This window comes from Lemur catta, chromosome 4 (genome assembly GCF_020740605.2).
Source record: "Lemur catta isolate mLemCat1 chromosome 4, mLemCat1.pri, whole genome shotgun sequence".
Taxonomy (NCBI): domain Eukaryota; kingdom Metazoa; phylum Chordata; class Mammalia; order Primates; family Lemuridae; genus Lemur; species Lemur catta.
Window position 1 is genome coordinate 6,322,518 of NC_059131.1, and position 15,696 is coordinate 6,338,213.

Sequence of the window (15,696 nt, forward strand, 5' to 3'; positions counted from 1 at the left end):
TCTGCATTCCTCACTCTGCTACTGGATGCGTTTGGAGCTGGTCCAGGGGGAAGGGTGGTGCGACAGAGGGGTTTTGAGCAGGGGAGTTCTAGACCAGCTTTGGGCTGCAGAGAGATGATTCCGGCTGCAGCTGGGTGGTGGATAAGAGGCTGTGAGGCAGGAGTCCAGACACAGACGAAATGAGGGGAGGGGACGCGGGGGGCTCCGTGAGGGCAGGCAGAGAGGAAGGGCTGCCCAGCGTGGCTGACTGGATGTGCAGATTAAGCCTTCTTGTCCGGGGAGGCGTGGAGGCTGGAGCTCCCCCTTGGATGCTGATCTGCCAGGTTGACTTTGATCTTTTGATTAGCCCTGTTCCTGGATTGCTCTAAGATTTCTACTTTCACTTACTTACTGTAAATCCTGCCCTTAGGTCAAAACAACCTTGATGCTATGGTAAACACACTGACTATAAATCCTGCCCTGAGGCAAATTCCCCCCGGGTGTTTAGCCCCTGGGTCTGGGGGTAACAGTGCAGGCATCCACTGCCTCGGCTTCTGCTCCTGAGTCCCTGTTCAATGTTTCTTTCTGAGAAACTGGATTTGTCCGCCTCTTTCTTCAGCCTCTCGGCTCCCTTGGCCTTTGGGGGTAGGTTTACACAGACCTGCCCGTGGCAGGACAGAAGGCAGTGTGGTTTTCAGGCCACCCCGGCCTGCCGCCCTCTGGCCTATCCTGGCACCACCTGTGCCCTCAGGCCTGAGCAAGACATGCAGTCTCCTCCCCAGAGCAGGGGCCTGGCTGCAGGCTCACAGCCAAGGGGCCTTCTGGGAACGGGCCTCTGTTTCCTGGAAGGCTCAAGCAATAAACACGCAGTGTCCCTCTGCACCTGCCCCTGCGCTGGGGCCTTGGCTCAGGGAGATAAGGGCACATGCACAGCGGTCCCATGAGCAGCTGGTGGGAGCTGAGGGGAGGGACAGGGAAGGGGTCAGAGGGCACGAAGACGGAGGAGCTATTGTGCTCTCACCGTGAGGCTGCATCGGAGACGTGGATTCCCGGCCAAGGCCTGAGCACAGCAGTACCTGCGAATCCATAAGCATGCCGGGCACGGTCTGCAGACTGCACGAGTCATGTGTGTGTGGTGTGCATGTGTGTGCACGCAAGTGCTACGTCACTTACTTATCTGCTCAACAGACGTTCACAGAAGTGTTCCAGGCCCAGGGCAAAGGACTAGGATGTAGCAGGGAGCAAGTCTACACTCCTGCACGCACAGACTCCTCAGTCTGGTGGGGAGACACACAGCAAGTTGCTTCAGCGGATGCCGGAGTTGCAGGAGCACACAGGTGGGCCCTGGCCCAGCCTCCTGGGAGTCGAAGAGGATGAGGCTGCCATGGGGAAGGGGCGGGTTCAGTTATCTGTTACTGAGTGACAAACCACCTCCAATCTCAGTGGCTTGAAATGGCAGTGCTTTATTATTTCTCACGATTCTGAGGATTGACCAGGTGGTTCTTCTGCTTCGTGCGATGTGGGCCAAGGTCACTCCTGCAGCTGCTCGCGTGGCCTTTCCCTGCTGTGGGGTAGCCTGGCTTCCCGAGAGCATGCAGCTGGGTCCCAAGTCCTCTCAAGGCCTGGAACTGGCACAGTGTCACCTCTGCCACATACTGTCGGTCAGACAGGTCTCAAGGCCTGCCTGGATTCGGTGTGGGAGGGGCTACAGAAGATCAGGACTCGCGGGAGTTTCACCGAGGGCCGTCGGTGCAGCAGTCTGCTGCAGGAGGTAAGAAAAGCAAATCCCAGCTCTGATGGGGAATCAGGGTCTCTAAAAAATATGCCTTGCAGGGTGGCCTGCTGTCTCCGAATGTGTCCGGTACCCACTCCGGGCAAGGCACAGGGCTTCGCCACGCTGTCTAACTGGATGCTCTCAATAGCCCTGTGAGGCGGGACAAGGGTGACCTGCTCGCTCAAGTCCTCATGGCTGCTTGGTGGCACTGTCCAGCCACTCGACAGCCTATTAGCCTGGGGGGCCGAGGAGGGGGTTCCTGTTCTAGGTGCCTCGTAGCTGGTGCGATTCTGCGACACTGGGTCTCTGAAGGGGGCTACAGCCATCTTGAGGGTCTCCCTGGATTAGAAGAAGAGGAAACTCTCACTGAAGAGGGGACTTGCCTCCAAGTCCAATCGTTTTTCTTTCTACCTTCCTTTTGGCAGTTTGCCTGGGAGTTTCTGTGCTCTAGACCGTGTCCTTGTCCTTGCATGCACGCACAGCAGGGCGGGTGCTGTGCTGTGACTCTGGAGGCCGACCATGGGCCTGAGGTCCCTGGCCGTGTGGGTCCCACTGCGGGGAGGTCGCAGGAGCCTGGCTCAGCCACCCACATCACCGGGGCATGGAGCGGACATGGGTGCGCCATGCTCTTTGAAAGCCACCTGCCCCACCTGGACCTCAGTGTCCCTACTGTCAAATGAGAAAGCTGAACTTACAGTTCATCTCTACTCCAGGTTAGGTCCGGAGACACATGTGTTCATCCACATTTATCCAAGTTTTGGTTCCCAGAGTGCTGTCAGGGCTTTTTTCCATGACCCTGGATAGAGCTGCTCCTTTGTGAAAGTCACAAATGATGCAGGGGTGTCACTGGGCTGCTGCCCTGTGCTGGACACTGGGGACAAGAAGGAGGACAGGGCATGATTTGTGGGGGAAAGGCATGTAAACATGTGCTACAACAAAAAGAGCAAGTGTGGAGGGGTGCAAATTTGTACAACTGTCTAGAAAAGTCATTTGGCAATACGTACCAGGAAATTCACAATGTTTATGTCTTTGGAACCAATCATTCCACTCCTGGGAACCTAACTTAAGAGACTGATCGGAACGGGCGACAACGAGGTGTTTATCGCAGGATTAATTAGAACTTGAAAATAACCTAAATGCTAAATAACAGAGACCTGGTTAATTGGACTATGTCACAGACACTTAATGAAATATTTCAAAGCTGTTAAAAATTGATGCTACAAAGAGTTTTTGGAAAATACTTTTTGAAATGATATTAACTGAAAAATACAAAACAGATTGGAGGAGAAAGGATTTGAGCTCCATTTAGGGAAAAATAAGAAGGGAATTCAATGACAGGGAATTTACCAGATTACCAATAGTGATCACGTTTGGGTAACAGATGATTTTACAGGTGATTTTAAAAATTGTCATTTTTCAAATTTCCCAACCATCTTTTCAAGCCTAGTGCAAAAGGAATCTCCTCCATGAAGCCTTCCATAATTCCCCCAGCAGTGATCTCTCACCCTCTGATGCCTGGACATTTGTTGTACATCTCCAGTAGCATCCACCGTCTGTGCTGTACTTGTCTGTGTACTGACCACGTCCTCTCATCCCAGAAGGGGAAACTGAGGCTAGGGCAGACAGGAGCCTGCCTCCACACACCACAGCCACACACATAACACTGTCTGCTGAAACAATCGGGCTAGACGTGTCCCTCTGCAGGGGAACTGGCAGCCAGGCCCATACCCCAGGGATTTTTTTCCCCAGGGCAGGAGCTTCTTGACTCCCAGATAGCAGACAAAGCCCTCAGGGATCCCCTGTGGGACAGGGGCTCCTGGAACCCCCTTCCCACCTGCTTCTACCCAGAGGAATGTACCAGGCCTGAGACACCCCCGTCCCCTCCCTTCCTTCCCTGCCAAGCCCAAGCCAGGAAGCTGGAGGGTTGGGAACTTGAATGGTCTCCAACCCCTGCTCTGCAACAGCTGAGCAGGAAAGTGTGCATGTGTCCAAAAGTGGCTCCAAGGCCTGGTGTAGAACAGTCTGCTCTTGAAGAGTATCCAGGACCACCCCAGCTGAGGCCGGCCCACCAGCCTGGGTGCAAGCTCAGTGGTGGTATTTGATACAGCAGTTCCCAGCGTGCTCCCACCTGCCCCTGGACTCCAGTCCCTGCCAAGGTCTCTGGAGTCCCACAGGCTGGGCTGACAGACTCGGCTCCACAAAGTATGAGGCACCCCGGCTGTCCCCATCTCCAGGCATAAAACAAAATGCACCCTCCCCCATACACACAAACTGTTTCTGGCTGATTTTGGCTTAGCTGGCCGTTTTGGGCCCAGCTAAGCCAAAAAAATAACCTGTTCTGGACGGGCATAATTTGATAGCCTATAAGGCCATGTTTTATGGAACATCATATCTAATTCTCAAAACAATTCAGCTAGGGAGGTATTATTATTCCTATTTTTTTAGAGACAGGGTCTTCATCTGCTGCCCAGGCTAGAGTGCAATGTTGTGATCATAGCTCACTGCAACCTCAAATTTCTGGGCTCAAGTAATGCTCCTGCCTTAGCTTCCTGAGTAGCTGGGACTACAGGCACATGCCACCACGCCCAGCTAATTTTTTTTATATATATATTTTATAGAGACGGAGTCTTGCTATGTTACCTAGGCTGATCTCGAACTCCTGGCCTTAAGTGATCCTCCTGCCTCGGCCTCCCAGAGTGCTGGGATTATAGGTGTGAGCCACGGTGGCTGGCCTTACTCCCATTTTAGAGTTGAAGAAACTGAGGATTCACAGTGTCAAGTGGGCTGCTGGAGGGTCCGTAAGGCTGAGGAGCCAGGGCTCTAAGTATGAGCCTAGATGAAAGATGCTCAGGAACAAAAGTGCAAATTGCAGTGGTATATGTACAGCTTTGAATACATTCATGGGTAAAAACATTCCAAACCAAAACCAAAGAAAATGAGTGTGTGTGTTTGTTTACATACAGAAAAAGTCCAGCACTGTTTACCTGTTAGGAGGTGGAAGAATGCAACGGACTGAATGGTTGCACCCCCAACAGAGATCACAAGTTGTTATGGTATTAGGAGCGGTGCCTTTGGGAGGTGATTAGTTGGTGCGTGTGGAGCCCTCATGATAGGATCGTGCCCTCGTAAGGAAAGGCCAGAGAGCTAGCTCCTGTCTCAGCCGTGAGGACACAGTGAGAAGCGGCCGTCTGTAACCTGGAAGGAGCCCTCACCCAAACCTGACCTGCTGTGCCTGGTCTTAGACTTCCAGTCTCCACAGCTGTGAGATACGAAAGCCTGTGGTTGCTAAGCCGCTAGTTACAGTGTTGTGTTACTGCAGCCTGGACTAAGGCAGGCGGAATGGAAGAGGGGAGGACTTCGTTCCTTCATAGGATTAACGAGGTAGAGGTGGAGGGAGAAGAGGAAGAGGAAGGAGGAGGAGGAAAGGTGGGAAGAGGAGGGGAAGGGGGAGAAGGACAGGGAGAAGAGAAACATCCATTCTCTTGTCATGTAATTTCTGTATTTCTCTGTTTTCTATAATGAGGATGAACTGATTTTGCAATAAAAATATTACACTTTATTTAAGGTATCATATAAAACTATTAAAAAAACAAATCTTCAATTGTTCCAGCTGCAAAACATTATTGGAGGATCTAAATAGGAGATTCACCCCTGCCCACAATACGTGGCGGTGCCGGCCACGCGCTCGCCGGGCTGGGCGGGGCCGCGGGCGGGGCTTTCACCCGGGCGCTGTGTGATTCGGGCAAGGCCCTCAACACCCCTCTGTGAGATGGGGGTGAGGAGACCTCCAGTACGAGGTCTATGTGAAAATTAAATGAGATGGCAGCAAACTGTGTATGGAGCAGTGCCACACTGTATGACAAATAGTGGCTGACACGATTAACCTTGTGTTTGTTATAGGAATATTCTTAATATTGTTCCTGCTGCTAATAAGAATGATACAATGGGAGTCTTTGCATAAATTTAAAGCATTTTGTTCAAATGCGTCTTTAGTCTTCACATGCAAGTTGATCCCTTACACATATTTTAAGCCAAAAATTTCCAAGTGTTATTTATCTGCTTTCTCCCATCTCACTCTTGCATTTTAATGAGCAGTTAGCAGGTGTTTCTCCTGCGGGGCCTCACACAGGTGTCAGAGGGACAGAGGCCTTTAGTTTGTGCATCCCACCTGGTGCCCTGCCCCGTCTGTGCTGGCGCCAAGCTGATTCCACCGTGGCAGAGGTCAGTGGGCAGAGACATCCCCTGGTCACACGGCTCTGCCACCTGACCACCCTCTTGGACGCCCTGTGCACCCCAAGGGTCGGCCTGGCATTGAAGACTCAGTGAGCCATGTTTAAGGGGCAGCCTTGGGGAGGTGGGAGCAGCCTGACACCTGCCCAGAGCCACCTGCCCACTCGCCCCAAACCTCCCTGCCAGCCCTGCCCTGTGGCCACTCCTCTGGGATTCACCCTGGCTGCCCTTGTGAGTGTCTGGCAGGTACATTAGGGGCCCACCTTTGGGGTACATTCCTCCAGCTCCCTACCCCCATGTGCTGACCTCAAAGGCCTGGGGTTCAGAGCTGGACCAGGTGAAGACAAATGTCGGCAGCCCAGGTGTGTGTGGCTCCAAAGCTCTGCCCATCACCCACGTGTCTGTGGACAGCATCCTTGGAACTGAACGTTGAGGACAGTGTGCCTGCCCCCAGGGCGGTGCTGTGAGGTCCCTCAGCAGACCTGGGTCCTGGTCAGGCCCCGGCCACCACTGCCTGGGGGACTGGCCAAACCACTCAGCCTCTCGAACCCTCTCCCCACCTGTGAGCCAGTGATAGGAGATAATGGAGAGGAAGAGCCTTGTAAATAAGTGCATAAGGGATCGGCATCGCACCACGTGTGCCAAGCTCCTAACTTGCGGCCTCCGATCTGGGCGTCAGGCCCTGAGATCACACAAACCAGGAGTCAGAGGTTCCACCTGGGAGCAGTTCGGCTGCCTCCTGGAGCCCCACAGTCACTGGCCAGGTCGGAAACCCCTGCCCTTGGAGCATGCTTCCTCCCGCAGGGCAAGAGCTGTCCCCAGTAGCCAAGCCACCCTGCAGCCAGCCCTGGGGGGCCTCCAAGTGCCAGCAGGGCCAGAGGTCTCAGGAAGGCCCTGGTAAAGGAGCCCCCAGAGCAAATAGGTTGACCAACGTGCAGCACACAGGCCGAAGCGGGAGTGTTGCGCAGGCGCTTGGGAGGCTGGGGTGGGGAGGCGGCATTTCCTCTGTCTGCTGGAGCCCGTCTGGCCAGCCAGAGCAGTGAGAGAGATGAGGTGCATTTCCTGACGAAGGGGAACCTTGAGGCTCTCCCCTGGTCTGTTGGTGGCCTTTGGGGCCACCACCTCAGTAGAGGCATGAGCTTTAGAAGGACTCCCTGGCGGGCACACGCTTGCTGAGCTGACTTACATGCTGGAAGGGAGGTGGCGAGCCAGGCTGAGCTCCAGCTCGAGGACTTCTGGGGCATGGCTTGGAGCAGATCACACGGGCAACTCTGGCAAGAAGGAGGGACTTCCCGGGCACGAGGACTGTTGCTCTATGCTAGGACGGGCTGCCAGGTGGCATCATGCAGCCAAGTGGCACTGCACGTCCTGCCAAGAACTACCCAAGGCTCCAGAGACACAGTGCCACCAGGAGCCCCGGGAATGTGGACAGCCCACCCAAGCTGGAATCTTCTGCACGGTCCCTGTGGGATTTCTGCCCGGTCTGGCTCAAGCACATCTCACACTGGGCAATCCTCCCCTCCTGGGGCAATCCAGGCATCTGTTACAGTCCTAACCCCTGGTCCCGTCCACCGTGAGTGAGGAGGGAGAAGCACGGGGTTAGGTGAGGCGCTGGCTGCAAAAGTTGCTCCAGGACGCTCCCTCCTCAGTGGTTCCCTGCGCTTGTGGACAGAGAGCCCCAGGGCCTGACCACGGGCTGGGAGTGGGACGCAGTTAACCGGGTGGGGCGAGGGAGCTGGGTGGAGGAGGAGGAGGAGGAGGAGGAGGAGGAGGATGGGGGCACAGCACCCAGGGAGAGCGGTTCCCTGGAGGACAGAGGGTCCTGGCTTTTCAGGACAGGAATGTCCATGGTAAGTCATCAGTCATACTCTTCCTTTGCCCCGACATTCTGTCCAGCTGTCCACACACTCAGCACTCAGCCGTGACAGGACCAGGCACATCCAAGGGTGCGTAGTGCATGGAAACAAGGTCCAGCAAGGAGCAGGTTCTCAGAGCCAGAGGGGATGGTGAGAGGTTTAGCCCTCAGAGGGTCCCTGTTCTTAGAGAACAGGTGGTCTCAGCAGGCCGGGGGACGTGGGAACAGACTAGACAGTCCCATGGTTAGAGAAAGCTGCAGATTGGGCAAATCGGGGTAGTTTCCCTGAGAGTTGGGGTGTCTGCTGACCAGTGCCACCCATCCGCTTTCTTGGAAACCCAAGCTCCTCAGTATGGCTTCACAGAGCCTCTGCCACCATGGCCCTGCCTCCCCCTCCACCCTAATGCCCTAGATCAGCTCCTCACACGGTTCCCCAAACCTCCGAACTTGCCCCTCAGCCCCCCTCGGCACACACGTACCCTCCCTTGTTCTCTCCCTCCCTCTCTCTCTCTCCCCCCACCTGGAAAACTTACTCTGACTCATCTCTGACAAGTTTTTATTTTGGAATAATTTGATTTACTGAACAGTTGCAAAGATAGTAGAGAATCCCATACACCTCCAGCCAGCTGCCCCAGCGTTACCTTTGACATGGCCTCGTGCAATTGTCAAAACTGACATTCACATTGTTACGACACTAGACCAAACTGCAGACTTTATTCAGATTTCAAGGGTTTTTCCCTAAATGCAGTGTTGCTATTTCCGGATCCAGTGGGGATACCACGGGCCTCCAGTCACCCGGCCTCATCTACCTGAGGTGGGTTCTCCGTTCTTTGTCCTTCGCGACCGTGACCCTTCTGAGGAACGCAGATGGGGCGTTTTCTGGAGCACCCTTGATTTGGATTCGTCCGACACTCTCTCAAGATTAGTCTGGAGTTCCGCTTGTTTGGAAAGAACGACTCAGAGGGCCCTTCTCATCACATCATAGCAGAAAGTGTGTGATGTCAACACAATGTATTACTGAGGACGTTAACTGTTGCCGTTGGATTAAAATGGTGTCTGCAAGATTTCTCCACTGCAAAGCCATAATTTTCCCTTTCCACGCTTGGTTAGACATGTGTCACTAAGTGCAGCCCACACTCAAGGGGAGAAGAATTAAGCTCCACTCCCCCAAAAGGAGTTACCTGTTACCCGGATGTCCTCCGTGCAGAGCTGGCCTTCTCTCCCACCCACTCGTTTACAGCGTTACCGCCTCTTTAAGGCCTTCATCGCTCTCCTGCCTCTAAGCCCGCTGGCTAAATTAGCCCCCCGCCCCCGCTGGCCAGTGCTAGGGAAGTGCTCTCTGTTTGCACCTATCGAACCACATCACAGTCATCACCTTCCTTGTGAGCTTCCCTATCATAGGACAGCTTCAAAAAAAAAAAAGTCACCATTTATTGAGTAGTTATTACGTGGCAGGCACCTCTGCCAAGCATTGATATGAGCATGATCTCATTTAATCCCCAGGACATTCTGTAATTAGAATATTTTTACCATCCCCACACTACAGATGAGGAAACAGGCTCAGAGAGGTTAAACAAGCGGCCCAAGGTCACACAGGAGCTGTGTCACACCGGTCTCTCCCGAGCACCCAGCCCATCGGCTGCCAGAACTTCAGGGTTCACGGGAAAGTGCTGGCTGGAGAGCAGCCACCGGTGAACAGGCACAAAACAGCTAAACAACAACCCTCGGGCTGCTGGCAGTAACTGCCCCGGAGTTACGTCTATGGACAGTGAGTCCCATCGAGTGTCTGCCACCTTCCTGCCCAAAGTCTTCGCTCTGCTGCCACTGGGCCCAGCACCACCGAGCAAAGTTCCTTTGTAGCGTGGTAAGTTGGGGACGAGGGCAGGTGGGGTTACTAAAAGGAATGACTTCCAAACGTGAGTGTGAGCAACTGCAACAGGGCTCTGTGTCTCTCTCAGCTTCCCTCCCTGCTCGGGGCGGCCCAGAGTGACCCAAGGGGACCCTGCACAGATCTGTGAGTGACACTGAGCCAGGAAGGTGTCTAAGAGGGGGCTCTAGACCAATCCAGGCCCAAGGCCTTTTTCTGAGCTCATGCTGGGCAAACGGTTTGTTGGTGTCTTGGTGAGGAGCAAGCCCTGTCCACATTGGCCAGCTCAGTGGTTAGATCGCCACGTTCCTTGGAGTTGGAGCTCCCAGTTCAGGGCAGATGCGAAGTGGTAATTGTAATAAATTGGCTGAGCGGCGGAAGAGATGCCAGGTGAAGACACCTAGGAGGGGCGCTGACTGCAGCCCGCGGGGAGTGTTCTGGGCAAAGGGAGATCTGTTGTCACTAAGGAACAGCCCAGAGGAGGAGCTGGTGGTGAGGAGTCCCCCGGTGCCAGGGAAGATCCTGGCAGAGAGGCCAGCCTGCCTGGGGGACGCTGGTGCCTGTCTCGGACTGGGCACTTCCTTTGAGTAGTTAAAATCTGTTTTTGTGCTGAATCAGGAAGCTGGCCAGCTTGGGGCCTTCCCTCCCAAGCCTATGTGGCACACAAAATCTCCTGTAAATGCCCACTGGCCTGAGCAGAGACTGGGCTAAGCACCAGGGCTCAGCCTGGCACTCCCCAGGGAGTGGGAAAGGGAGCAGATGTCGACAGATTCCTGCACAGGCCCCTGCAGGGACCCACACAAAGTCACCCTGTGAGATGTTTCTCTACTGGCCACTCTGCCAATGCCTCGAGCTCCTGCTCTGGCTGGTACTGCTGCCCCATCTGAGCTGGTGCCAGCAGCGCACTGGGTTGCTGGGGAAGCCGGGCTGGCAGCAGCCCCGTTGCAGGCAGCTGGCCGGGCAGACAGGCTGGGCAGCCACCGGACACTTGGAAGGGTGCCCTCCTAGGCCAATAGGTAGCTTGTGCTGTTGCCCAGCGCCACACTGGCCTCCCATGGCTGTTCGAGAGCTGTTCCTGGGGCATCTGTCCAAAAGGTGGCAGAGTGGCACTGCAGTGTGGTGCAAAGGCACAACGCAGGGGGGCCAGTCGTTTCTCTGCGCACACTCTCTGAGCGATCGGGACAAGCTGTTTCTGTTCTCTGTCTCCACTTCTCTTTCTCTAAAACGAGGGGTTGGACTAGAGCAGTAGTTCTCACGGTGAGATCCCAGGACCAGTGGCATCGACACTCCCTGGGAATTTGTTAGACGTGCAGACTCACAGACCCCATCCCGGACCTATTCCATCAGGAGCTCTGGGGTGGGCCCAGCAACCTGTGTTTTCACACCCCTTCCAGGCTCAAGCGTGAGAACTGCTGGCCTGGAGAGGTCATCAGTTTGTCCCTGGGCTTATTTCAATTCGCTGGTCACCCACTGTGCAGGAGGCTCCGTGCTAAGAGCTGGAGAATGCACAGGTGGATGAGGTGTGTCATCAGTAGCAAAGGGTCCCCTCCATTTCCTGAATAGCTACCTCCTACTTGTCCCTTAACACTCAGCTCAAATGGCGTGTCCTTTGGAAACTGTCCCAGACCAGCCCTCTCACCAGTTCTGCAGGCAGGAGCAATCGGGTCCCCTCTGCTTCCCACCGCACCTGTGCCACCATGGCCCTTGGTACACGGTACATTGTGTTGTCTGTGGGCCAGTCTCTCCTGCCAAGGGGTGGGGCGCTGAGGGGCAGAGGGTGGGTCCTATTCCTCCATGGTCCCCACAGCCCTGAGCACATGGGGCTGTCCTGCCCTGCACCATAAACGGTACTAGTCCGGGCTCTTGCAAGGCCCCTGCCAAGTGCCCATCCCCTCAGAGAAGCTTCCAGGGGCCTGCTACACCCACAGCTCCATCCTGGAGCTTTCTTTTAGCAAAAGTTGCAGGTTGGAGCCACGTGGCCCCTCCACCCCGAGCCTGAGATCTGAACCACAGGCACAGCCTGGTTCTCCCTCGTGCAAGGGCTGAAGACGTGGCACAGAGAGGTGGTGCCCCAGCCTGGAGACACAGAAAGAAGGCAGAAGGCAGCAGCCACGAGGCAGCCACAGCCACTACACAGAAGGCACACTGGGGAGGGATGGGGGCTGGCCGGCCACAGCAGGGACAAGCAGCACTTGCTTCCTCATCCCTCCCCGGGAGGGACGGAGAAGGGAGCATCCCCTCTTGTGCCCGGTGGGGGCAGCCCACACTGTCCCCTAGGCCCACTTACAAGGACGCTGCACCTGCTCTCAGCGGCTGGCTGTCCAGGAGGTAGCCAATGGGAGGAAGCAACATGGACTTGAGCCAGACGGACCCTGGGCCCACCACTAAGTGGCCAGAGGTGAGGGGCATGTGGCTTCACCTCTCTGTCCCTCAGCTTCTTCACTTACACACGGGACTGAAATTGGCGGATTAAAGGACGAAGAGCTAGCACCCGCGCAGGACTTGGCCTGCTTCTGGGCATTTAACACATGTCTGTTGACCTGACCCTCCCTTGTGTCTCAAACACATCAGGCAAGGCATCGTGATGATTTCCTTCCTGGGCAAAGCGGCTCGGTGTGACGTTGCTAGGATTCAGCTTCCCCATCTGTAAAATAGACGGGTTGACCTGGATGATATGAGCCTCAACTGCCCAAACAGGCCCCTCTGCTTCCCCTCAGTCAGTGCCCCCAGGGCAGGGGAGGCACATCCAGCAGTCACCAACCAGGTCTGTGGATTGGTGGGTCTGTGGTTCATTAATCCATCCACTCAGTCAATCATTTATTAGGTCGCTTAGTTAACCAGACAGCAGTCCAACAAGCAGCTAGTCAGTTCACAGCATGCTCTGGTCCTTGCGTGGCTTCCAGCCCAGTAAGCTCAACCCAGAGAGAAAGAGAACAGCAGGACGCAGGGGCCAGACCCAGGCCTCTGCGGGCAGCCAAGCCCCCTCCCAGGTCCGCTCTCCCTGGCTCTGCCTCCCAGCCTGGCAGGCAGGTAGGGGCAGGAAGGGAAGCCCCCGGGAACCACTTTATCCTTTGTCGGCTCCACAGCTGGGCTCTGGCCAAAGGCTGAAATACTCAGGAGCTAGGGGGAAGAGGGGCAGAGGAGGGAGTCTGCCCACTGTGGCTCCTTGCCCCTCAGCAGCTGCCAGGCCCAAGGCAGGCCCGGAAACCAGCTCCCCCAAGTTCAACATGGAAAGGAGACCAGCCCTGGTAGAACCAAGGATCATCACAGTTGGGAGGGACCTCCGAACATATCTAGTCCACGAGTCCCAGATTTGCAGATTTGGGGATTTTCATCTGACCACACATTTCAGAACAAATTTAAGGGGCTGCCATCGGTCGGCCAATATTTTAACAAGTTAGGGCATACGTGCCATCTATGATCACCATCTCATCTAAAAGGACATTTTAGGAAGCAAAAATTAGAAGGATATAGTCTCAGAATAAATGATAATTCTTAAATTATATTTAACTGTCTTAGTCTGTTTTATGTTGTTATAACACAATATCTGAGAAACTGGGTGATTTATTTATTTATTTAATTTTTTTTTTAAGAGATAGGATCCTGCTCTGTCCCCCAGGCTGGAGTGCAGTGGCTGGATCATAGCTCACTGTAGCCTAGAACTCTTGGGCTCAAGTGATCCTCCCACCTCAGCCTCCCAAGTAGCTGAGACAGTGGGCACATGTCACCACACCTGGCTTTTTCTTATTTTTTATAGAGATATTACCCAGGGTGGTCTCAAACTCCTGAGGTCAAGTGATCCTCCTGCCTTGGTCTCCCAAAGTGCTGGGATTGCAAGTGTGAGCCACCATGCTTGGCCCAAGGCTGGGCAATTTATAATCATCAGAAATGTATTGCCTCACAGTTCTGACAGCTGGGAAGTCCAAGATAGAGGGGCTGGCATCTGGGCAGGGCCTTCTTGCTGCATCACCCCATGGTGGGAAAGAAAAGAGTGGGTGAGAAAGAGAACAAGAGGGAGGTAACTCATCCTTTTATAAGTAACCTACTCCCATAATAACGGCATTAATCCACTCACAGGGTGGAGACCTCGTGGACTAATCACCTCTTAACGGTCCCACCTCCCGACACCACTGAAGTAGAGATCAAGTTTCCAACACATGAACTTTGGGGGACACATTCAAACTGAAACATTGTATGAAAAAAAATCCATTCTTTGATCTTATTTTTTCTGATTCACAACAAAACTGTGAAAACTAACTTGATCATAGTTCAGGTCTGATTAGAAACACAGAGCTGGCAGGGCGCGGTGGCTCACGCCTGTAATCCTAGCACTCTGGGAGCCAAGGCAGGAGGATCACTCGAGGTCAGGAGTTCGAGACCAGCCTGAGCAAGAGCGAGACCCCCGTCTCTACTAAAAATAGAAAGAAATTATCTGGACAACTAAAGATATATACAGAAAAAAAATTAGCTGGGCATGGTGGTGCATGCCTGTAGTACCAGCTACTTGGGAGGCTGAGGCAGGAGGATTGCTTGAGCCCAGGAGCTTGAGGTTGCAGTGAGCTAGGCTGACGCCACAGCACCCTAGACTGGACAACACAGCAAGACTCTGTCTCAAAAAAACAAACAAACAAACACAGAGCTAATCCAACTCCATTTTGCAGGTCTGAAAACAGACTCAAAGAGGAGAAAGGGACTTGCACAAGGTGACGACCCAGCAAGTCAATACCAGGACCTATGACAAGAACCCCATTTTTTGTCCAGGGTCATTATAAAATTCTAACTGGGTTCTCAATGCCATGGGCCATCAATCCTGCCACTCCTCCCTGGCTTAGTCCTTCACACATTTCTCTGGGTCAGTTTCGAACCTTTCTCCTCTCACCTGGTCCCAGCCTCACCAGGGCCCCTGCCTTCAGCAGATGGCTTGTCCTCACAGGTCACCAAGGTGGTAGATCACATGTGAGCACCCTGACCTTCTCTCTTCTCTATCCCAAAACCTTCCTGCATCTCTAAGCATTTTCTCTTCCTTCCCATCCTCGCCCTCCGCCCTCCGATGAAGCAGGTCCTTCCTCTGCACGGGGCTGGCTCCCTGCCAGGAGCCCTCCCTCCCAATCCTCCTCACCCTCCCCACTGCTCCAGCCTCATTTTGCTATCAGCTCCCCCTTGCATTGTTTCATTTTCTCCACTCCTTCCCTTCAGCATAGAAACATGCTCAAGTTTTTACACTACCATTTAAAATTCCTTCTAAAGTTCACAGAAAATCAAGATGGCTTTCAAATATATGAAACATTCTCAAGTCCATCAAAGAAATACAAAATAATATTATAAACTCTCATTTTTTTTCACTTATCTTGGTAAATGTCAGAAAACCTAAGAAGGCCCAGGTATCAGTAAAAAAATGGGGAACTGGGCTAGGCGTGGTGGCTCGCACATGTCATCCTAGCAATTTGGGAGGCCGAGGCCAGAGGATAGCTTGAGGCCAGGAGTTCGAGACCAGCTTGAGCAACATAGCAAGATCCAGTCTCTACAAAAAATAAAAAAATTATTCGGGTGAGGTGGTGCATGCCTGTAGTCCCAGCTACTGGGGAGGCTGAGGCAGAAGGATGGCTTGAGTCCAGGAGTTTGAAGTTACAGTGAGCTGTGATGACACCACTGCACTCTAGCCCCGGTGACAGAGTAAGACCCTATCTGAAAAAAAAAAAAAAAAAAAAAAGAAAGGAAGGAAATCGGGAACTGGCTTTTCAGTCCATTGTTGTTGGTGAGGTAAACAAGCAGAACAGCACGTTTGGAGGGCAAAATGATAGTATCTTTCCAACTTAAAAATGCACATACCCACGTATCAAAATTTTCATAGCAGCTTTCTTCAAAACAGCCTTAGATTTGAAACAATACTAATGTTCACCAACAGAAGAATGGACCAATAGATTGGGGTATATTCTACAACAATGAGAATAAACAAATTCCAACTACATGCAGCAAAACACTGAGTGAAAG